Here is a 26,142-nt window from a genome sequence, read left to right on the forward strand (position 1 = left end):
CTTTTCCTACTTTCTACATCCTATTATGAACCTTGTCAGGTATAGTAAGACTATTTAGATAATTGTTCTTGTTTATGTATCTACGTGAACAGTGATATATATATATATATATATATATATATATATATATATATATATATTTCCTGATCTAATGTGCGCAAGATTTTTGACAGTTCCAGCTTTATATCTTAGCACTGACATCAGTCCCACTGTCAACCAAAGGAGTGCTTGTATTGATTCAGTTTACAATACTGTAGTCAGATATAATCTACGTCATCACGTGAATGGTAGTCGAAATGCTTGCCATCACCAGAGTAATACTGGTTGGTAGCACAACAATTTGAGTAAGGTATAATAGTCTGTTACGTGCCTTCCACAGCGAGGCAGAGTTGCCAGACTGACAGCTAGTGTTTGGAACACAATGTGCGGGTTGGTGTTGTTCTCCGTGCTCTCGTATCTGTTCCACATAGGACAAACTATCAGTAAGTACGGAAGCAACATTAGTTATAAGGGATAACTTTTTTGTTTTCTTAATTTAATTTGGCACTCTGCAAGAAGTGTCAAATTCAATATATTTCCGAAATCCTGGTAATTACCAGTTACTTCGAAACCTCTGACAGTACGTAAGATTTACCAGAGTATACAGTGACTTCCAGACGATTATTATTTTTTAATATATGAAACTAAAGAACTGTTCAATGAAATATTTGAATACCTGTACATGTATAGGGTCAGTTATATCAGCACTAACTTGAAGCACAAGCTATCAACATAAAAAAAAAAAAAAAAAAATGAATAGGTGTATAAACTTAAAAATATGTATTAAATGCTTCAGTATGGCCAGCGACAGACCGTGTTCTGTAACATCTGCTACGCTGACTTGTAATTTACATGCTCGCGTAACTCGCATTTATAATGGCCACTGATAGCAATAATGTACTGTGAAGAAACCATTGATATATATATATATATATATATATATATATATATATATATATATATATATATATATATATATATATATAGAAAGCTTTTTGGAGAAAACAAACAGTCCTGCAGTTTTAAGGAAAAAAAAAAACGGAATCTTTAGTGATAAAGAGCTTGTTAATTCTCTCCAAGGGGAGTATGTTTTCACCCTTATTTGTTTGTTTGTTGGTTTGTCTGTTAGCAGGATTGCTCAAAAACTAAAAGAGAGATTTGGACCAAACTTTGCGGGTAGCTAGCCTGTGTCCGAGGGGACAATCGATCAATTAACTATTGGGACCCATCCGGATCATGTTACAGATTTTGGATCCGGAAACCACTTTTTGCGAAATCCTAATCAGTGATGAGAAAACCGAACCCAATATGAAGAATGGTTTGGCAATTACGTTGCCCTTGTCGGAGAGATGCGCTCCAATGAGTGTCACTCTATTGTAATTCTAAAATGTCTTGCAAATCTCGTTGACATTAACTACTTAGGCCTTAGGGTACTGACTCACATGAATCACTAGACACACATTAACCATTCGTACTTAGCCACCAAAGGGAAGCGTTAATTCTGGGTGCCACACTTCCTCCGAGGGGAAGGTTCTGTCCTGCTGTGAACTGCTAGTGTTGCTGTTACTATTTTTTAAAATTTTGTTGTGACACTGGTGTTTATGTCATTTACATTTTGTGTAAATGTGCCCTTCCCTGGCCCACAAGCTGAGATCGAAGCGGAAGCGCTGTCACTACATCTTCCGTGAAAAAGAAAACTATATTTCAACGGGATTTGGTGTGAAATGTGGCTTTTGTCACACCTGTTGTAAGTTGCTGTCGGCATACTCATCTTTAACTGACCACTCCAGTCTTGGGAATTGTGTGTGTGTGTGTGTGTGTGTGTGTGTGTGTGTGTGTGTGTGTGTGTGTGTGTGTGTACACCATACGATTATACGTAATGTAGTTTCCATTGGTCCATAATTTCAGTGATATCCTAACCGCCGATTATTGTAGACGAACTGAATGTCAGTTTATGTGTAAACTTGCGGTCAGTGTAAGACACAGATCTCCACAGTTAACAAGCGCATCTATCGACGTCAAACATTAGTGTGCCACAGTTTTGTTCACCTTCTACATCTAATCTACGAGTGGCAGAAGGGAAGTGCCCAGAGTTTTACACCGAACACAGACCTGTTATCCTGTGTTATGGTGTCAGTTTGAAGCTTTGCTTGACTGCACAAGGAACAGTTCGCGATGACACTCACTCTTGCAATCTAGAAGATTCCTGACTTCGTTTCAGCCAGAGGTAGGATTAGAGGGTGAGCTGCCAGCAGAGACTGCCACACGAATGAACGCTACCAACCGGAAGGTGGTGCAAGTACACGTATAGCCAAACTCTTAGGTGACATATTCCGTCAGTACAACTTTCAGAACAGTCGATACTAACTGCACATTGTCACGCTAGGGTCCTGAAGACGATGTCTCGTATGTTAATGGCCGTGTACAGTGGAATATTTGTTATACACTGATCTCAGGTTTTTCATCCGCTCAGAGTACGGTATGTGATAATTCCACGGGAAGATATTGAGGTGCAAATCGTTCCTTTTGCACATAATGATTAACCTGCATTTCTTGTTGCTTTTCTCTACCTACCTGCCTCACACCCGTTTACCTTCCTACCGACCGTACCTCAGAACTTACCTACATTTCCTACCCATCTACCCTCCTTTCTTCTTTCCATCCTCCCTCCCAACCTACATAACTGCCGACCTCCTTTCCTTCGTACCTACTTACCAACCCACCCTTCATTCTACAAGCTTTCCTGCCTACTTGCCTCCCTGCAGTCTTCCCTCCCTACATATCTACTTCCCTACCTTTCTTCCTTCCTTCCTCCCTCCTTCCCTGCCAACTTACATACTGTAACTGTATCCCGCCCTTCCTTCCTGCCTACCAACTTACTTTACACACCTTCCCGACTCTTATCAATCTTCCTGCCCACTTGCCTCCCTTCTGACCTCCCTCCCTCCTTCCATACCTACCTACCCACCTGCCAGCCAGTCTATCTACCTACCACCCTATGTGCCTCTCCGCCTGCCGTCACCAACTAATTAGTGAGACAAGCCAGTATTTATTTATTTATTGGAAATTGTTAGCTGTTAGTAGACTGCAGGACCATCAGTATTGTGACGAGGGCATAAATTACAGCATTATTTCAATCCGTCCAGTGGTACAGTACCAGTGTTATGCCTGTACTCTTACAAATGAAGATGTTTTGTTTCATTGTGACCATGGGGTCTGTCTGAGGTTGCCAACCATTCTGACGAGGGCACATAGTCAAGTGGAGAGAAACCATCTGACACTCAGACGTCAAACTCGGTTCATAAATGCGGCCTAAGTCTACTTAGAATGCGGCGTCCAGAGCGTGGGCCAACGAACAAATGGACGGACGATTGAAAGGCCGGAAAACTCTCATTCCGGACTAAGCAAAGCAAGGCTTGGATTTTTTTTTTTCCCTTGATCAAATTAGGGACAAGTTAGTCAGGTGGTAAGTTCAGGCCGTATTCGATACATTCTCTTCGCATTATTTCAATCCAGTTATGTGTATTTCTTTTTTTTTAATAATTCGTTTTTCCTTCCTCTCTTCATCTTCTGTAAAGGAAAAAAAAAAGCCCCATACCTTTACGTAAACACTTTTGCAGCAGACATTTAAACCATGTTCAGGCCAGGTCAGAGTATCTAATATACTCTAATCCTGTGTGTGTGTGTGTGTGTGTGTGTGTGTGTGTGTGTGTGTGTGTGTGTGTGTGTGTGAGTTGCAGCCAAAACTGGAAAAAAGGATTTTGGTGCAACTTGGCTGGATGGTTGGAATAGGGCTCCACATGGGCCAGTTTCATTTTGATGTTGATTGGAATTTTCTGAAGGAGTTTTTTGGTCCCAAATAATTGGCCCCATTGGTGTTACAGTACGTTCACGAGGAAGAGGCCGTGGCTCATTTCCGTAGAGGTTCATGAGTGTTTGGAGAGAGAGAGGGAGAGAGAGAGAGAGAGAGAGAGGTGGTGGATGGTAGCTGTGATGATGATGGTGGTGGTAGCTGTGGTGGCAGTAGCTGTGATGATGATAGTGGTGGTGGTAGCTGTGGTGGTATTGGTGGTGGTGGTAGCTGTGGTGGTAGTGGTGCTGTTGGTAGCTGTAATGATGGTAGTGGTGGGAGCTGCATAGAAGCGTGGTTCAGAGACGGCTGTGATTTGAACACATGCTGAGCGGCTTGATAGGGTCCCGGGTCATGCAGGTTCATTCACGCCCATCACATTCAGCCCAACCGAGCTGAATCATTTTGTCATTTCAAGTCCACTGAGAACCATTTAGACCACCGTAGGTTCTTGAGGGCCCTTCACAATCAGTGCGGTCAAGTGCACGTCAGCTCAGGCCCAAATACCAGTCAGGTTCATCTGTGACAGTTCAGTCATGTCCTTTACATCCATTTTAGGTCAGTTAGGTCAACTTACGTCAGTTTACAATTGACTCATTTGGGTCATTCGGGTCCTTCACACTGTGATATAGACTCGCTTAGGCTAGTTTACATGGTGTACGTTTACTGACATTAACAGCCTAATGCTTAGATGAAGATCAGGGGCCTCATCATTGTATGGAGTTTCTGTTGGTTCCACCCAGGGATGTTAGGTGCATTATAGGCTTTCACATCTTCTCGAGGCCAGCCAAAGCCATTCAGGTCAGTCAGATCCACTGAAGTCAGTTCAGGTAGTTATATCAACTTACATTATCCGAGCAGATCAGTTTAAACCTGAGGCTGTGCTGGGTAGCGTGAGAACAGTCTGCCCTAAGCAGTTCTGATATGCTCTTAATCAGTACATACGCTGTCTTACTGCAGTTTGGTTATTTGGTGAATAAATACACATAATAAATGGAATGATAAGTAAATAATATGAATAGGTCATTATATGTGCCGTTATTTGCAGCCATAACTGTCAGTTGGCAAATCGTCAGCCAGCAGCTGACATAACCGGCACAAGAACAAGAGTCGAAATGCTCTGTAATGTATATATTAGTTCAATGGTCAATGAACTCTTCAGTCCGGTGACTTTTTTTTTTATTCATTTTAACCAAACATCTGACAAACTATTTAATTAACCTTAAGGGAGATACCTTGTACTGAAGGGGATAAACGTTACATCTAACCCCAGCAGGTCGAAAAATCTCTCCTAACAGAATTAAATTATACGAAAGTAGCAAGAAGAAATTAAAAACTATGTCACCTGATTCAAGGGGTTAAGGCCACATTAGGTGCCCTGCCTCTACAATCATCCTTTTAGGTCATTTCAGCCAGGTTCAGACCCAGTCATAATGATAATGCCCCAGTTTTTACCAGTTCATATCCACTCAGACCAGTTTTGGTCCACAGTTCAGCGCCATTCATGTCTTAGATTCATCCAGGGTCATCAGCGCTGCCTCAGGTCCACTCAGGCCCATCACATCCATCTAGGTCCAGTCAAGTAATTTCAGGTTAGTTTAGGGCAGTTCAGGACAAGCCAGGTTTATTGAGGTCCATTTAGGCTTATCCAGGTCATATCGGTCCAGTGATATCATATAGGCCTAGGTCTGTTCAGGTTCAATGAGGTTCACTCAAGGCCATCACACTCAGTCGGACCCGATCAGATCAGTCCTGATGTGGTTTCTCCTTTCGGAATCTCTGATTACTTTGGTTTATTCATTAAATTACGAAGTGATTCCATTCCCCCAAATATTTCCTTCATCTGTTAAGTATTTGTTAAATCACAGACCAACTGGGCTTGTATTGATAATGACTTTGGAAACATTAATTGGCGCGCCGTTTACAGGGCCCATGCCCTGTTGAGGCTTTTAATAGTCTGCTATTAGAAATCTGTAATAGGCGAGTCCCAAGTAAGATAATAAAGACTAGGCTAAAGGACAAGCCTGGTGTAATGAAGACCGCAGGATCTTTCATGGGTTGAATCAGACTGCATTTCATTTATGGACTTTTTCCGTACACTGTTTTGCTGGGAGAGAATTAGGTTTAATTGCGTTTAGAGACCCAAAGAATATATTGTGCTGAGGCTGAGTGCAAGTCATTTAAGGACACTGATCGGTGCTACTCAGTCACACAAATGGTGGCCTACTCTGAAAAAAGAGTCTGTTTGGTACTGAAAACTCTGCCGCTATTACCGTATGCAAGCCAGATGATCCGGTTACATTTTGACCCTTGTGAAAAAAACACAACTCCAGGCATGAGTGTCTGAGAGCAAGCCTAGTGATCTGGATTTTTTTTTTTTTTTTTTTTTTTTTTTTTGTCCGTCTCTGGGCAGCTGCTCCACAGCCCGTTCCCCGAGGCCCAGCAGTCCTCTTAAGTACCATTCACCTCCACATGCCACCACTTCAGGGCTAACACCCACAGTCCATTTTGAATACATGCTAAGGCTGTTTCATACATGACTGGTGTATTGGTATTAGCGGGGGTATTTTTACGAAATGTCGGCGGGTACTAGTAACTTTTGCTTTAACGAAAGTCAGATACCGTTCCCTGCTCAATCAAGATTTGGACCTGTGTCCATTAGGACTGCAGGCCACCCCTCTACCGACTTGGCCAAAATCTATTGAATGGTCTGGATTCCTATGGTGGGACTGATCCTAATGTTTTTTCCCTCATTTTTAAAATAATTAGTAATCTGTTATAGCCCAAACTCGGTGTTATTTTTAGAATTATAATCCGTCGAGGGAGACCCCCCCCCCCGCAGTATGCTGATGTACTGTTTTCATATTCCTGAGAGTTCACCTGCCACTGTTTATCCTGGAGAATACACACCTGTCTCCATCACTCCGGTTTTATATTTATATATTTTTTAATAGCTTGTTGGCCAGATGACTGTCACCTTTTATTAATAAATTCTTTTAATAAATTTAATTTGGTGCAACCAAACCAGTTCGGATTTAAGAAGGGCTTAGGTGCTGTGCTTATGATGCCCATCTAGTTCTCATTCATGATCTGCAGGCTTCATTGGACGTGTGGCGTGAGGCTAGAGTAATTTCTCTTGATTTTAGTTTTTCATTTAAGTTAATCATAATGCACCTATTTAAACAGGGTTCTGTTGGGATTGGTGGTTCAGTTTTAAATATTATTTCTACATTTTGACTCCTAGACAGCAGCGTGTGATAGTATATGGTAATTTTAGTCACTTTAATACTGTTATATCTGGTGTACCACAGGTCAGTGTACTTGGTTCTCTGCTCCTCATCCATTGCCTAGTGGGGTGTGGTGTGGAGCTTTATCAGATTACGTATACTGATGAGTCGTCTTTGTATGCTCCCATTTCTTCTTCTCCTGAAAGAATTCAGGTCGCCAATATTACTGTGGATTATAATTATATACTATTAGCTGGTGTGATCAGCGGGGTATGAAATTAATCCCTGCAAAAACTCTAATCTTATTCCTGGTAGATCTGGGACGCATCTTTCTTCGCATCTGAAAATTGTAAGCAACGACTTTGTAATCTTTTAATGAACTTCGCTTACAGTAAGTTGTTGGGTATCACCTTTGATGAAAAATTCACTTTTGATATAAATCTGCTTTCAGTTACATCATCAACTTCATTACAGAGTGTAGAAAAATTTATTCAAATGATGCATTTGTTTGGAATTGTGTTTATTCCTTTATCTTGGCCTTCTTTGACTGTTGTTTCCTGTTAGGCTCTCTGTTGCTGAGTCTAACTTAAGTATTCTGGATCGTGTTTTTAGTCACACTAGGCTTCTGTTTCCTCATCTCAGTCTACATCTTGAACATCATTATCTTTCTTAATGCTGACCATCATTTGCATATCAGACTACCACCATCTTTTCAGCAAGTCCGGTTGACCAGATATTCCTTAAGCTTTAATAATCAGACATTTTTTCGTGTCATATACCGTACCGTAGTAGGTCATTTCTATTTTTTTTTTTTGTTCCGTTAATCACTAAACTCGGGCATACTGTCCCTAATGATACTGTGGATACAGGGGATGTTCAGGCATTTAAAACTGGAGTGAATGCATTTTTGCTCAGTGTGTAATTACTTGTTGGCTATTTGTGCCCCCCACTGGGACCCTTTGGGGTATGGCTGGCTATAGTCTCTTCATTGAGAATCACATTAAGTGTACTTGAATTAATAATAATAATAATAATAATAATAATAATAATAATAAGCACACTCATTCAGGTTGACGTAGACCCATTCTAACTGTTCTAGTTCATTTCAGCCATATTCAGATCCAAGTAGATCAGACTAGAATTATTTGACAGTTTAGGTTCTTTCAGGTTTTTTGAATCCATAAAGTTAAGACTATGGAGGCGTGTGTCAAATGCAATGGTTTTTGAGGCAGAAGTTTAAATATTTCCGAACAGGGTGAAGTGGATGGAGACGAGTGGTTGGTAAAATGATAGGTGGTAGGCCATAATAGGGAAAGTATGCCTCTGAATATTGGCGTTGAAGGTTGGTTGGTAGTTGAAGAATAAATGGATCGGGTGGGTGGAGAACACTGAGTGGGATGGTGAATGGTGGTGGAGCATGCTGGGGGAAGAGGCCAGTAAGATGAGGGGGCAAGCGATGGGTCGAGTATGGTGGATGGTGGGACAGGATGGGACGAGTGCCCCGTGTGAAGATGGTCGTGGTATGAGGGCGAGCGCGTGAGAAGTTAGATACCATAAATTATGTCCCAGAAGATTAATGTGTATGTAGAGGAAATAGGAAAATTATAGAGTGGATGTGTAGGAGCAGATGGTATGGGCTGAGATGATGGTGGATGGGTAATAAACTCTGTGAAGAAGGATGCTGTAGGTTTGCGGATACGAGCATGGGGATGATTAGGTTCTAATTTTACTTGAAATTGAGTAAAAATTTAACAACAACAACAATAACAACAGCAACCACAACAACAGCAAGTTAAGCGCACTCAGAAAGCGCATGTCCCCGCCAACGATTCTACCAAACAGCTAAGATCACCAAAATTTTGTCAACTCTTCCTTGGCCCAAGACACATATATCCACAAAGCTTCATTGAAAATCATCAGTACCTTTTTTTGAAGATATCTTGTCAAACATACAAAAACATAGTCCTGAATCGGGACTTGAACTCAGATCACCACCAAAATTAAATCAATTTTTCCATGGCGCATGACCCAGATATCCACAGAATTTCATTGAAATTTAATAATAACTCTTTGAGATATCTTGTGGACAAACAAGCAGACAAACAGGGATGATTACATAACCTACTCCAACTTCGTTGGCGGAGGTGACAGCAAGAACAGCAAAGACAAAAACAAGAAAATAACCGTACTTTTCTCTCACACATGGTCTTCCTTTATTGCAGATCATGATTCCTGTGAGAAGAATTAATTTCGGTGAAACAATAACCTTGTTTACAGTGAGACCCTTGAGCAATTTAAGCCACACGTGTTTCTCGTGATCTGAGGTGCGTGCAGCTGGAACACACTAGAGCACTATTTCGGCACATTCTTCCATCCTGGATGTTTATCATCATGAGTGTGTAAACAAAAACACACATGAACAACACTTATCCACAAACGGTTTAACATTCGCCAATCAGAGTAGTTAAATGTAAGGGTTATGTGAGTTAATATTTCTAAATAGTGTGACTCGCCATTTAGGAGAAAACAGTAATTACTGAAATATAATATATTTTGCTGGAAATTTTTGTTTTGATAGCTGTGGCACTGTAGACTACATGAGATTTTCAAAATGCAATACCCATCGGCAGTAATTTTTGACTTAAGCTCTCATAATAAGTAATTGAACTACTGTAATTTCTAGACCTGTTAATCGGATACAGTAATTTGCTGTTCAATCCTTCTTTCGTTCGTATCTAACATGCCAGTGAGTTTTGGTGGTTTATACTGCTGATACACTAAAAAGTAATGAAAGGGTATATAATAATTTCATTGTGTCGGACTCCTCATTGTTTTGCCACCTCACCCATACTCATACGTCAGTGCATAATTGTCAGGAGAGATGTGTATGCCATAATTTTCCCCACATTACCACACCTGATGCACCTTGGAATTACTGTAAGTGAAGTTTCGGATGAGGAGACATGAAAACTGCCCTTTATGGTGTTTAGATCAGTAGGATATCCGTTCTGTGTGTGTGTGTGTGTGTGTGTGTGTGTGTGTGTGTGTACTGAATTTCTTTTGAGAGTAAGTTTAGTTGCAGAAGCGCTGCTTTGGTTTAAAAGATATGTCTAGGCATATCATAGCATGCTTTAAATTTAAAGCAGACCACTGAACTGAAAAGTACCACGCTCTTTCGTCATAATCTGTTGCTGCTGGATGCCTTTGAATTAATTTTGAAGCCGTTCTGCTGTTTTAATCTGCAAGGGTTCTTATTTGATTAAGGTCAACACTTAAATTTAATACATTCCTGTATACCCAGGGGGCAAGTAGAGTTCAGCAGTCATGGATTTTTATAAAAGGTTCCGGGATACAGTTTTAATCTTTGGACCTTGGAAACCAACTACTGTAAGCTGGGAATCCAAGATGGCATCCAAGATGGCTGCCATATTCGTAAATATTCATGAGTTGGTCATAATTTGCAGTAAATTCATTTGTAATACAGGTTCCCCAGGGTTTTTTAGGGACAAGAAATTCATTTTTGATAATTTCAAAGTATTTTGACATACCTTTACCTGTAAAATCAGTTACTGTAAGCTTGAAATCCAAAGTGGCGTCCAAGATGGCTGCAAAGGAAAACAGTGGATTGACAGGCATCACTTCTAATTCCAAAGCATGTGCCAAATGGGTTTACACCAAAGCTGTAACATCACAGATCAACTCCAGATTTAAACATATGTTATATCTCATCCCTGAAATTGGAAACCCACATCATGAAGTTGGTGCAACTCTGGTCTCCAGGAACAGTGACCTGTAGTCTATTTCACCGAGTCTGGCACCATCAGTGATGTCCTTAACACCTGTAGCATTGATAAAAGTCCTCAGTACTGGATATACCTTTTTGTATTGCCTTTTTATTATGTTCTCAAGGTTCACCTAGTGCAGAGGATTTACATCAACACTACAGGCATTGAGGACATCACTGATGGTACCAAACTTGGTGAAACAGAGTATAGTCCTACACTTGATTTACAGCTGCTGAAAGCAATCCATTTACAGTAGATTCAAACAACCAGATCGGTATTGTTACTGATCTACACACCATTGAAATGTACACTGGCACCAGAAAGTGTCGGTGCAGAATACATGTTAAATATTAGAACACACGGGACGAAGAGTACTGGGAATTGCAGTTCTGTCCTCGCACACGCAGGCATCCCAGACGCTAGACGACTGCTATATCAGATACCAACTGTGTCCTTCATAATGTGCAGGGACCGGCCGTAAATGTTACATACAGGTATTAACGGGATGTCACTGCCACATGGTCGAATAATTCCAGGTGGTATCAGACCCATAGTGGGCCGATACTTTCTTGAGCTTGTGTACATCATGATCTGACACTTGTGGAAGAAATTAGCCTGCAAGTATTTGAATATTCATTAAACAAAGAAGGTAAAGTTAAAGCTGCCAACTGAACACCTTCTCACAAAACCAGACTAAAGTAGCAAGCAGATAGCCCAGCCCCAGGAAAGAGTGGAGAAGCAAGAGCACTTCTTCGTATGGCACAGGTTATTGCAAGTGGTGGCAGTTTTGATGTACTAGAGTACATTGGAAACCATAAATGTAGCAATTATCCTCCATCCATATTTAATTAGGATGGCACAGTGCGAGCATGTGGAACAAAATCAAACAAAATCAAGTCTTGTGAAAGCTGTAAAGGAGGATACAGGCATAAGCAGTTGTGAAAGGTTGCCAGCGTACATCAACACATGTGCTTTAGTGATCGATGTCATGTACTGGGTTCATCGTTTGTAATATGTGATACAAACAAGCAATTCTCAGTGAAGTCCCAGCTAATGCAGGGGCTGTTCACATGTGTTTTGATCGCTATAGAAGTTGGTGGGTGTTGCCTTTGGTGAAGAACTCACTTTTGAGAAACACATTTGAGAAACATTTAAGTTCAGTTGCGCCATTCAGTATCACAGAAGGTTCACCTCCTGCGAAAAAAAAAAAAAAAAATCGAATGATGGTCTTTGTGGGATCTGTTTTTATTTCTTTATCCCTCATTGAGTATTGCGTTCGTTTGACTCTGTGCTGCTGAGTCAACGACATTGAATCGTATTTTAGTTTACATTAGGCTTTTGTTTCCTGATCTCAGTCTACATCTTGAACATCGTTTTCTTGATGGTTCTCTGACATCTCTTCTTTAAGATGTATCTTAATCCTGACCATTCGTTGCATATTAAACTTCCGCCTCTTTTCAGCAACTCCTCGTGACCAGATAAACAGTAAGCTTTAGTAAAGCCCTCTTCTCGTGTTGTATGTTCAACATCACAGAATTCTTGATGTTTTATGCCGTCAGTCACTAAACTCAAGCATACTCTTTCTAATGACATTGTGCATACGGAGAGTGTTCAGGCGCTTAAAACTGGAGTTAATGCATCTTTGCTCAGTAAGTAATTGTTTTTTGGCTATTTATGCCTCCACTGGGACCCTTTGTAGCAAAAGGGCTGCTTATACTCGTGGTTTCTTCAGTGGGGTTCACACTTAATGTCCTCTAATAATAAAGTAGCTGTCCGTCTTCTTCCTGTACATTTGCAGAAAACACAGACCTACAAACCCAATCTTTTGATATGTATGACGATTTCGTAGAAATGCGTGTACTCACTTTCCCCCAGTTCTTATCATTTTCATTTTTCTGATGGGAGCTGACTCCCCCAAGTATCATTGTGAGGGTCATGCTCCCCAAATGTCACATTATGGATGAGAATCCATTGCACAATATAGATGTCAAGGCCATATCTCCCCTCCTTTCACTGTGAATGAAAATTGTGTAATTGGTGGAGGGGGGGGGGAGGCTAACATCCCTAAAAATCATGGTTGGAAAATCGCATATAGTGGAAGACCTTCGGAGTAACCAGACGAACTCAGCTGGCAAGTTTCATTCATATCTTTGTCGTTTTCATTTTTTGGGTGGGGCTGACCCCTCAAGAATCGTCGATGAGGAGTGACGCTCCCCGAATATAGTATTACGGATGAAAATCCATTGTATATAATATACTAAGATATCAAAGCCATATCTGCCCACCTTTCACAATTTCTGAGTTTTTTTTTTTTTTTTTTTTTTTTTTTTTTTTGTGACGGGGGCTGACTTGCCTAAAAATTATGGTTGGAAAATTACATATAGTGGAACACCTTCCCAGTAACCTGCCGAACTGACCTGGCAAGTTTCATTCGGATCCATCAAACAGCCTATAGCTTATTCAGTCTTCTGTGAGAAGAGACAAGCCTTAAGCTTTGAAGCTGGCAGCTGATTGGTTGTCAGAGTGCCTTCATTATAAACGATAACATTTTAAATTATTTTTATTATAAGGGTTACAATAACCGTTTCACGATAAGACTCCTCAAATAAAATATTATGTATAGTTATTTGCATAGATTAATTTAAAAACGGGGCCATACAAAGTTTAGCAGATGGCCTAGATACATGTGAAATTTTGAATTCGGGACAAATAAAAACACGTCCAGGTAAAATTTTACGAGTACCTTGATTTTTTCTCATGTTCAGGCAAATTAAGGTAAATTGTCATTATTGTCATAGCCTAGCAGATATAACGGTGGGGGGGGGGCGTTCGTGGGATGTCCCACTTGACTAAGCAGACGAATATTCGAATTTATTTGAGAGCGTTTTCATGTCATCTCATGTTGCATTATGGTTTCTACTTTCGCATCATCAGTAAGTGTTCTTTCATTTTAGTTTCGAATATCTAGTTACTCGTACAACCTACAGAACTTTGACATGTTATGGGCTGCGGAATCTATAGAAGTGAGGGTGACATTCAGCTTCTTCACCCGTGTCTACCAGTCAGTTTTATTGGAATTCCGATGTTTTACTAAGGTAGATTTTACAAAATATGGCAGTAATGACAATTAACTTTAATGTGCCTGAACATGGGGGGAAAAATCAAGGTACTCGTAAAACTTTACCTGAATGTGTTTTGATTTGTCTCGAGAATTCAAAATTTCTCACCTGGGGGTAGGGGGGTTTCAAGAATACTCCCCCAGTATCCCTGCTTGTCATATGAGGCGACAAAACGGGTTGGTGGTGGGTTAAGTGGGTATCACACGGGGACCCGTGAACAATTTGTGCAGCACAAAACGGACGTCCAAACTGAGCTTGGACGTCCATACCCTGTCACACGGTGGACGTCGACGGCCACCTTCTTCTTTATCGAGTTCACCCCACGCGACTGGGAGGTCACTTCCAACTCCCTAGCAGACGACGTGTTTATCAGCAACAACAATGGACATGAACCAGATTGTGACTTTTGCAATGGGTGCTGCAGTCCTAACCCTGCAGGATGAGGAAGAAGCCTCTGCAAGAAGACAAAGGAGGGGGAGAAGGAGGGCACTGTGGATGAGAGAATGGCTCCCAAGGAGTGAAGAAAGCAGCCAGTATAGAAATCTGCACAGTAGTGCTTTCTTCCCGAGTATGCCTTTCGAACGTGCGCGGGCCTCTCTTGGAAACAATCAATCCACATTCCATCATATTTACCACATTTTGGTATATATGAAAAGTTTCTATGACAAACAGAAATATTTAAAGTACAAAGTTTACTGACGGTTTTGAATTAATCATAATATATCACCTCAACTGACTACCAGTTCAAGATAGCAGAGGACACACACTACGTGTAAACTCCATAGAGAAGAAGGAGACCACCAAGTCGTGGACGTCCACGGTCACCGTGGACGTCCACGAATGGGTCAGGCGGCCTTCCACTCGTGGACGTCCATGACCCTCCCGCGGGGGCAAGTTTGGACGTCCACGGCCAGTTTGGACGTCCACGAGTCTCCCGTGTGATAATAATAATAATAATACTCCCCCAGTATCCCTGCTTCTCGTACGAGGCGACTAAAAGGCTTGGTGGTGGGTTAGTGCCCCACCCCGTAAAAAGAACTAACTAAACAAGTGAATGAAGCGCCTCGGACCAGGACGGACCATGCGTTGACGACTAAGGAACGGACAAAGGACATTCTGAGGGTGGAGACATGGAATGTGAGAGGAGTGAATGATGAAGTGAAAGAGAGAGGGGGAATTGTGCTGGTGCTTGAGGATGCAAGAGTAGATATATGTGGACTGACTGAAACTAAATGGCAAGGTGAAAGGGTGAGAGAATGGGAATATGGTTTAGGAATATGTGCAGGAGTTAATGAGAATGAGAGGGCAAGAAAGGGACTATGTCTGATGATAAGCAAGAATTGGAAGGAGAATATAAGAGAGTATGGAACAGTGAGTGCAAAGATTGTATGGGTGAGGATGAAAGTAGGTATACAAGCGTGGGCGATTGTGTGTGCGCATGCGCCAACAGAGGACCGAGTGGCAAGAGTGAAAGATAAGTTTTGGGCGAGTGTAGGAGCATGTATGGACGAATTTGAGAGGAGTGAGAGAGTGTTTTTGATTGGAGACATGAATGGCAAAGTCGGGAATGTACGAGTGGATGGAGTGGTTGGTCAGTGGGGTGTGGCAGCTGAAGTAGATGGGAATGGTAGTGCTTTGTTGGACATCTATGTTGGTAAGGGGTTAGCAATAGCTAACACCTACTTTCGGCATAAGATGATCCCCAGGTATACATGGAGAGTCATGAGGAGGATGGATGGTGAACTTGTTGAACGAAAGGCAATGACAGACTATGTGTGTGTGGATGAGCGAATGAGAAGACAAGTGTTGGATGCAAGAGTGTGGAGAGGGTGGGGGAATGGAATCTCGGACCATCACTTAGTGATGGCCAAGGTAAGGCTGCAAAGAAAATGGATGAAGAGACGAAGGGGAAGACAGAAGGAAACAGCTCCTGTGAGAAGAGTAGAGTAATTGCAAGACAGTGAGTAAATGGCAGAGTATGTGAGCATAGTGGAAGAAAGATTGGGAAGGTATGAGTTAGAGCAGATGGAAGGGGTGGAAAACGTATGTAAGATATTCACGGAAGAGATAGGCGCAGCGTGTGAAGTTGTTTGTGAAGTGAGGAGGAGATGCAAGGGTGTGCAAGGGACAGCATGGTGGAATGATGAAGTGAAACGAGCTGTGGAACAAAAGAAGAAGGCATATAGTGAATGGCTAGCAAGTAGAGGTAGGGGAGAAGATGAGAGAGAGAAGAGAGAGGTATATGTGAGCTGGAGAAGGGAGGTGAAGAGATTGGTGAAGGAGAGCATGAAGAAAGTGGATGAAGAGTTTGGGAGGAATCTGAGTGTGAAATGGAGGGAGAGTAAGAAATTGTTTTGGAAGGAGGTAAAGAAAGCAAGGCAGTGTGAAAGGGGAAATAGTAGGGGAGTGAAAGATAGGAATAATAGATTGTTGGTGGAGAAGAGAGGGAAATTGAGAAGATGGAAGGAGCACTTTGAGGATTTGTTGAATGTAGAGTGAGAGGAGTGTGAGTATAAGTGGTTGGGGAATGGCTGGGAGAAGGAGAGATGAGAGGAGGGAGGAAGAGATCAGTAGGGCGGAAATAGTAGAAACAATGAAGAAGATCAAGATGGGAAAGGCCCCAGGAATTGATGGAGTGTGTGGTGAAATGCTGAGGTATGGGGGTGAGATTGTTGTGGAGTGGATATGGAAGTTATGTAGATTGGCTTGGGAAGAGGGAAGGGTTCCAGAGGACTGGGAATCTGGTATAATTGTTCCTTTATACAAAGGAAAAGGGGAGAGAGAAGTATGTGGTAACAATAGGGGTATTTGCCTTCTTAGTGTGACTGGAAAAATAAATTGTAGAATACTCATTGATAGGGTTAGGCATATGACAGAGGACCTAGTTGGAGAAAAACAAGGGGGATTTAGGAAGGGAAAAGGGTGTGTAGATCAGATATTTGTTCTAAGATGTTTAGTGGAGAAGTATCTAGAGAAGAGAAAGAAAGTGCATGCTGCCTTCATGGACTTGGAGAAAGCATATGACAGAATAGATAGGCAAGGTATGTGGAAGGTATTGAGACTATATGGAGCGGAGGGGGGATTTTTGAGTGCTGTGAAGAGTATGTACGAAGGAGCTAGGGCTACGGTGCGAGCGGATGGTGAGCTGAGTGAGTTCTTTGATCTCAGTGTGGGACTGAAGCAGGGTTGTGTGATGTCTCCATGGCTGTTTAATATATATGTAAAGGAGGTGCAAGGTAGGGCAGTGGATGTGGAGCTGGCTCTAATGAATGAGGATGAGATTTGGAAGATTCCGGTGTTGTTGTTTACTGATGTTACAGTATTGTTGAGTGAAGATGAGTGGGAGTTGGAAGGTTTGGTGAATGAATCTGGGACAGTGTGTAGGAAGAGGAATCTGAAAGTTAATGTAAACAAGAGTAAAGTTATGGTGTTTGAGAGGAATGAAGTCACAGAACGCACAGTGAGGTTGGGTGGTGAGGATATGGAGAATGTGAGTGCATTCAAGTACTTGGGTAGTGTGATGAGTAAGGATGGAACTTTTGAGAATGAAGTGCTTGAAAGGGTACAGCAGGGAAGGAAGGTTGTTAGTTCACTGAAAGCAGTGATGAGAAATAGGGAGGTGAGTATGGAAGTTAAGAAGTCACTGCATGATATTATTGTGATCCCTACCCTTACGTGTGGAAGCGAGGCATGGACCTTGCAAGAGGGGAACAAGTCAAGAATGAGAGCAGTGGAAATGAGTTACTTGAGAGGAGCACGTGGAGTGACATGGAGGGACTTGACGAATGAAGAAGTGAAGGAACGTTGTGGGGTGGATGTAGAGAAGATTAGGAGAAATACACTGAGGTGGTTTGGACCAGTGGAGAGAATGGAGAATGAAAGACTGACTAAGAGGGTGTATGTAGGTGAGGTGGAGGGAGGGAGAGGGAGGGGAAGACCGAGGATGAGGTGGAGGGATGGAGTTGAGAGGTATATGAGGGAGGGGGGAGTGAGCTGGGGGGAGGGTAGTTAAATGGAGGGTGATAGAGCGATTTGGAGGCGTTTTGTCTGCGGCCACCCTTTGCGGGATTAGGGCGTCGGGCTATAGATAGATAGATCTAGTTCATGTAATAAACTTTGTAAAGCCGCGTTTTTAAATTAATCTGTGCAAATACCGTAACTGTTATACAAAATTTTATTTGGGCAGGCGTATCGTCAAACGATTATTGTAACTCTTATAATAAAAATAATATAAAATACATCGTTAATACTGAATGCACTCGGACAACCAGTCAGCTGCCAGCTTTGAAAAGCTTAAGGCTCATCTCTTCTTAGAGTAGATCGAATGGGCTATCGTAGTTAAAATACACACACACACACACACACACACACACACACACACACACACACACACACACACACACACACACACACACACACACACACACACACACACACACACACACACACACACACACACACACACACACACACACACACGAGACGGCTGGATCTCGCTCAACCATGTACGGCATATTGCCGAAATTGATACCATCTTGCTATGCAGGTCTGATAATAATCCATTTATCTAGCCTATTGCCAGACACCTTAATTCATTGAGGGGTGACCATAAACAAATCGCCTCCATATCGCCCGGTCCCCTGCCATTTCTCAACCCTGCTCCCAGCTCACGCCCGTCTCTCTCATACCTCTCCACTCCCTCTCTCCATCATGTCCTTGGCCTCTCTCTCCCTCTCCCCTCCCCCTCCCCCTCACTCACATACACTTGCGTCGTTAGTCTCTCGCTGTCCATGCTCTCCACATGGCCAGACCATCTCAGCGTGTCTCTCCTAATGCTTTCTATCACATCCACATCCACACCACAACGCACTTTCACTTCCTCATGTGTCAGTCTGTCTCTCCATGTAACTACACATGCTCCTCTCAAGTAACTTACTTCTATTGCTCTCATTCTTGACTTGTGTCCTTCTAACAAGGACCAAGCTTCACTTCCATACGCTTGAGTTGGTATCACAATACTGTCATGCAGCGACTTTTTTACTTCCATTCTCACTTGCCTGTTTCTTATCTCTGCTTTCAAAGAACCAACAACCTTTCTTCTTTGTTGTACCCTTTCAAACACATCATCCTCTAAACTTCCATCCTTACTCATAACACTACCTTAGTACTTCAGTGCACTCACATTTCCCATTTCCTCTTCATCCAACCTCATTGTACATCCAGTGACTTCCTTTCTCTCGAAGGCCATCCTTTACTCTTCCCTACATTCATCTTTAGATACTGTTTCGTACAAACGCTTCCCAACTCATTCACCAAGCCTTGCAGTTCCCCCTCGTCTTCACTTAACAATACAGTATCATCTGCAATCAACAGTACAGGGAGTTTCCAGATGTTGCCGTCTCTCATTAAAGCCGCTCCAACAACCACTACCCCATCTTCTTTCTCTTTTATAACGCCATCCATATACAGATTGAATCACCATGGAGACATGATACATCCCTGTTTCAGTCCAACATTCAAATAGAAAATTTCACTCAGTTCACTATCCACACGCACTGCAGCCTTAGCATCCTTCCCATTTACTCCACATAATCTTTATATTTTCCACATTTCTTGTCCATCCGCTGTCATATGCTTTCACCAAATCCATGAAGGCCGCATACAACTTCTTTCCCTTCCCTAGAAACTTTTCCACTAAAAACCCAAGACTGACCATCCGATCTGCGCAACCTCTTCCTCTCCTAAAACATCTCTGTTCTTCACCAGATAATAATAATAATAATAATAATAATAATAATAATAATAATAATAATACTCCCCCAGTATCCCTGCTTGTCGTACGAGGCGACTAAAAGGCTTGGTGGTGGGTTAGTGCCCCACCCCGTAAAACGAACTAACTAAACAAGCGAATAAAGCGCCTCGGACCAGGACGGACCATGCGTTGACGACTAAGGAACGGACAAAGGACATTCTGAGGGTGGAGACATGGAATGTGTGAGGAGTGAATGATGAAGTGAAAGAGAGAGGGGGAATTGTGCTGGTGCTTGAGGATGCAAGAGTGGATATTTGTGGATTGACTGAAACTAAATGGCAAGGTGAAAGGGTGAGAGAATGGAAATATGGTTTAGGAATATGTACAGGAGTTAATGAGAACGAGAGGGCAAGAAAGGGACTATGTCTGATGATAAGCAAGAATTGGAAGGAGAATATAAGAGAGTATGGAACAGTGAGTGCAAAGATTGTATGGGTGAGGATGAAAGTAGGTATACAAGCGTGGGCGATTGTGTGTGCGCATGCGCCAACAGAGGACCGAGTGGCAAGAGTGAAAGATAAGTTTTGGGCGAGTGTAGAAGCATGTATGGACGAATTTGAGAGGAGTGAGAGAGTGTTTTTGATTGGAGACATGAATGGCAAAGTCGGGAATGTACGAGTGGATGGAGTGGTTGGTCAGTGGGGTGTGGCAGCTGAAGTAGATGGGAATGGTAGTGCTTTGTTGGACATCTATGTTGGTAAGGGGTTAGCAATAGCTAACACCTACTTTCGGCATAAGATGATCCCCAGGTATACATGGAGAGTCATGAGGAGGATGGATGGTGAACTTGTTGAACGAAAGGCAATGACAGACTATGTGTGTGTGGATGAGCGAATGAGAAGACAAGTGTTGGATGCAAGAGTGTGGAGAGGGTGGGGGAATGGAATCTCGGACCATCACTTAGTGATGGCCAAGGTAAGGCTGCAAAGAAAATGGATGAAGAGACGAAGGGGAAGACAGGAGGAAACAGCTCCTGTGAGAAGAGTAGAGTAATTGCAAGACAGTGTGTAAATGGCAGAGTATGTGAGCATAGTGGAAGAAAGATTGGGAAGGTATGAGTTAGAGCAGATGGAAGGGGTGGAAAACGTATGTAAGATATTCGCGAAAGAGATAGGCACACCATGTGAGGTGGTTTGTGGAGTGAGGAGGAGATTCAGAGGTGTGCAAGGGACAGCATGGTGGAATGATGAAGTGAAACGAGCTGTGGAACAAAAGAAGAAGGCATATAGAGAATGGCTAGCAAGTAGAGGTAGGGGAGAAGATGAGAGAGACATGAGAGAGGTATTTGTGAACAGAAGGGTGGTGAAGAGATTGTGAAGGAATGTAAGCAGAAAGTGGATAAAGAGTCTGGGAGGAATCTGAGTGTGAAATAGAGGGAGAGTAGGAAATTGTTTTGGAGGGAGGTAAAGAAAGTAAGGCAGTGTGAAAGGGGAAATAGTAGGGGAGTGAAAGATAGGAATAATAGATTGTTGGTGGAGAAGAGAGGGAAATTGAGGGGATGGAAGGAGCACTTTGAGGATTTGTTGAATGTAGAGTGAGAGGAGTGCGAGTATAAGTGGTTGGGGAATGGCTGGGAGAAGGAGAGATGAGAGGAGGGAGGAAGAGATCAGTAGGGCGGAAATAGTGGAAACAATGAAGAAGATCAAGATGGGAAAGGCCCCAGGAATTGATGGAGTGTGTGGTGAAATGCTGAGGTATGGGGGTGAGATTGTTGTGGAGTGGATATGGAAGTTATGTAGATTGGCGTGGGAAGAGGGAAGGGTTCCAGAGGACTGGAAATCTGGTATAATTGTTCCTTTATACAAAGGAAAAGGGAAGAGAGAAGTATGTGGTAACCATAGGGGTATTTGCCTTCTTAGTTTGACTGGAAAAATAAATTGTAGAATACTCAATGATAGGGTTAGGCATATAACAGAGGACCTAGTTGGAGAAGAACAAGGGGGATTTAGGAAGGGAAAAGGGTATGTAGATCAGATATTTGTTCTAAGATGTTTAGTGGAGAAGTATCTAGAGAAGAGAAAGAAAGTGCATGCTGCCTTCATGGACTTGGAGAAAGCATATGACAGAATAGATAGGCAAGGTATGTGGAAGGTATTGAGACTATATGGAGTGGAGGGGGGATTTTTGAGTGCTGTGAAGAGTATGTACGAAGGAGCTAGGGCTATGGTGCGAGCGAATGGTGAGCTGAGTGAGTTCTTTGATCTCAGTGTGGGACTGAAACAGGGTTGTGTGATGTCTCAATGGCTGTTTAATATATACATGGATAGGGTTGTAAAGGAGGTGCAAGGTAGGGCAGTGGATGTGGAGCTGGCTCTAATGAATGAGGATGAGATTTGGAAGATTCCGGTGTTGTTGTTTACTGATGATACAGTATTGTTGAGTGAAGATGAGTGGGAGTTGGAAGGTTTGGTGAATGAATTTGGGACAGTGTGTAGGAAGAGGAATCTGAAAGTTAATGTAAACAAGAGTAAAGTTATGGTGTTTGAGAGGAATGAAGTCACAGAACGCACAGTGAGGTTGGGTGGTGAGGATATGGAGAATGTGAGTGCATTCAAGTACTTGAGTAGTGTGATGAGTAAGGATGGAACTTTGGGATATGAAGTGCATGAAAGGGTACAGCAGGGAAGGAAGGTTGTTGGTTCACTGAAAGCAGTGATGAGAAATAGGGAGGTGAGTATGGAAGTTAAGAAGTCACTGCATGATATTATTGTGATCCCTACCCTTACGTGTGGAAGCGAGGCATGGACCTTGCAAGAGGGGAACAAGTCAAGAATGAGAGCAGTGGAAATGAGTTACTTGAGAGGAGCACGTGGAGTGACATGGAGGGACTTGACGAATGAAGAAGTGAAGGAACGTTGTGGGGTGGATGTAGAGAAGATTAGGAGATATACACTGAGGTGGTTTGGACCAGTGGAGAGAATGGAGAATGAAAGACTGACTAAGAGGGTGTATGTAGGTGAGGTGGAGGGAGGGAGAGGGAGGGGAAGACCGAGGATGAGGTGGAGGGATGAAGTTGAGAGGTATATGAGGGAAGGGGGAGTGAGTTGGGGGGAGGGTAGTTAAATGGTGGGTGACAGAGCGACTTGGAGGCGTTTTTTCTGCAGCCACCCTTTGCGGGATTAGGGCGTCGGGCTATAGATAGATAGATAGATTGACTACTATTACTACCGGTAGTATAACAACAGCAACAATGACAATAATAATAATAATAGTAATAATAATTATAATAACTAGAGGCCCCCAAGGGCGTATCACATCAACCGCTAGCGGGTTGGATTATGATCTTGACCTTGACCTACTTTCACCAATTTCGAACTCTTAAAGATTTTCATCCCTCCTACACACCTGTAATTTTTTTTTGGTATCATGGGCGTTTGCGAGGTTATCGTGGTAACAGGTACACAGACCTTGACTCACCAATTTCGAACTCGTAGGAGATTTTCCTCCCTACTACACACCTGTAAATTTTTTTGATGTCTTGAGCGGTTGTGAAGTTATCGTGTTAACAGATACACACACACAGACAGACAGCGAAATTGAAAACAGTACCAGCTTCGCTATCGCGCCTGGTAATAATAATAATATATCTATTGCCAGACTCCATAATCCTGTAAGGGGTGGCCATTTGACCCTGAGTTATTTGTTTTACGGGGAGGGGCACTAACCCTCCACCAACCCACTTGCTGACACGTAGGGAGCACGTATGGTTTGGTTATATGGTTACCACCCAGCGTTGTAGATGGTTTATTGGGTTACAGGAAACCATGTGGCTTGTCACTCAATTTAAAGCCACCTGTAAAGGAAAGAAAAGCAATAAGAAGTGACAGGAAAGATGGGAGAAATAGGAAGAGAGGAAGGCAGGCACAGAAAAAGAATGATACAGGCTAAGGAAGAAGTAGGCAGCACTACATCAAGTGAGTGGATGATGGTCGCCACCACCTACCACTAATAGTAATAATAATAATAATAATAATAATAATAATAATAATAATAATAGCTGATAATTTGACTAAGCTTTCTGGAATGGAGGTGAACTCTGACCGACCTAGGGTGGATGTGAAGGCTGTGAGTAGACTTACACGTAAAAAAATCTGCTTTAGCTTGTCTAAATCTGAAAGGATGTGAAAGAGCCGAGTGCGCCTATATGACTGGAATGAGCCAAAGTGAACATAAAAGAGCTTAACTGAACCTGAATGATAATATACTGACCTGAACTGCCTCCTCTGAGCTGGAATACCGCCTTTGTGTAGGTCCTGGGTGACGGTATGGTTCTGAATTGACTGACTGGTTGCAGCTGGACCTTACTGACCTGAACTGACCTGACTGTACCAGACTGGATGTAAAGGATCTGACTGGACCTTTGTGGTTTAAATAAACATGACTGAGTATAGGTAGACCAAATTTGTTCGGAAAAGATCTAAACAGATTTTAGCTTCTGATAAATTACCAATATGCTGAGAATCGAACCAGGGACTCTCAGGTGAGAGCCAGGCAGCATACCTGTGTACAGTACAGGTTTCTCTCTTCATTCTGACTTACCGTAAGTGCTTGGGATAGATTAAAAGCATCTACTTGCCCGAGTGCCAGGGGGTTAACTCATCCTCTTGATGCCCACAGTGGGGGCGGAGGGACGTTGGTTACAAGATTGTGACAACGTGAGTTAACTTTTACCTGGTCGTGGTGTAGTGGTATGCTGCCTGGCTCTCACCTGAGAGTCTCTGGTTCGATTCCCAGCATATTGGTAATTTATCAGATGATTTTTCCTGTGTACAGTACAGGTTTCTCTCTTCAGATTTTAGCTTGCCACCTGATAGTCCTGATTTGATTCTTTAACAAAACTGAAGTGACATTAATGAACCACTATTGTCCTGACTAGGTCGAAGTTGCTTTAACTGAGTCTGAACTTGGCTATAAAAAATAAATAAATAAAATAAAATGCCTTTGCGGCGAGGGACAGCTGTCCTCATGGGCTAGATTTCTTTTCGCTTCTGTGACCGAAACCTTTAGCTCATAACCATTATATTCAGACTTGATCTAGATATGGTCAGTAGTCTGCAACCAACAAGAAATAAATAAGTAAATAAATAAAATAACATAAAACAGGCTTGTAAGTCAAAATTATCAAAAGCTTGAACCCGAATTTCTTTTGCACATTCTCCTCTCTTTTCTGTCACTGTACCCAGATATTTGAACTCTCTCACCAGTTCCAGTCTCTCTCCATTCACTGTAACATCGCACTGGGAGTCACCTTCTCTCTAAATAACCATCACTTTACTCTTTTCTACATTTACTCTCAAGGCACGACGCTCACAGACATTTACAAAACTCTGCACTAGTCTACCAAGCTCTTGTCCAGAATTCTCAAGTAGCACTGCATCATCAGCAAACAACAAATTTGAGATAGTAGGTGGTGGTGACCATCATCCACTCACTTCATGTAGTGCCGCCTACTTCTTCCTTAGCCTTTATCATTCTTTTTCTGCGCCAGCCCCCCTCTCTTCGTATTTCTCCCATCTTCCCTGTCACTTCTTATTGCTTTTCTTTCCTTTACAGGTGGCTTTACATTGAGTGACAAGCCAAATGGTTTCCTGTAAGCCAAGAAACCATTTACAACGCTGGGTGGTAACCATATAACCAAACCATACGTGCTCCCTACGTGTCAACAAGTGGGTTGGTGGAAGGTCAGTGCCCCTCCCCATAAAACTAATAACTCAAAGTCAAATGGCCACCCCTTACGGGATTATGGCGTCTGGCGATAGATAGATAGATAGATAGATTGAGCCCGAACAGACGGACAGACAAAAGCATAGGCATACAGACAGACGACCGTAAGCATTACCTGATCGGGCTCAGTTTCAGTGGACCTACCGGCGCAGTGGTGGGTAAAGGTGGTGGTAACTGCACTTTACAGTACCACGGTATTCACTGTGGCGGTATCAAAACAAGATGGTAAACATTGTGATAAGGTGAAAGGATGGTAATGGTTGGTAAAGCTGACGCATCTGGGTCCTGATAATGCGGGCCAGAGTGGACGTGAAGGGTCAGATGGGACATGTATTGACCTAAATTGAACTACTGACACACTTATTCATGAGTAGTTCACACAGGAAGATAACAAGCTATTTCGACAGTTACTTTTCCGATATGCTAATGGAAAGATGTGGCTACTGACGATTATGTTAGCTGACAGTTTTACCAGCTGAAGTTATGCCGGCATGAATATATGGGGTTGATGAACGCTGTTGCTTTAGCAGAAAGAAGAACCAAGATTCATTCATTTCAAGATACCAACACATTACATTTCAAAGAC

The 26,142-nt window shown here is 42.4% G+C and overlaps 1 protein-coding gene across 1 annotated transcript in view; it reads left to right on the forward strand.

The window, feature by feature from the left end:
• The first annotated feature begins 423 nt into the window (after positions 1-423).
• The window catches only part of LOC145414097 (venom peptide isomerase heavy chain-like), a 49,084-nt gene continuing 23,365 nt past the window's right edge, over positions 424-26,142 (forward strand). The window contains exon 1 of the mRNA XM_080283656.1: positions 424-482. The gene's annotated coding sequence lies outside the window, so the exon portion shown is untranslated. The remainder of the gene's footprint in view (positions 483-26,142) is intronic.

Source organism: Coenobita brevimanus, chromosome 98, assembly GCF_032717465.1.
Source record: "Coenobita brevimanus isolate Jiangsu-jjx chromosome 98, ASM3271746v2, whole genome shotgun sequence".
Lineage (NCBI taxonomy): Eukaryota > Metazoa > Arthropoda > Malacostraca > Decapoda > Coenobitidae > Coenobita > Coenobita brevimanus.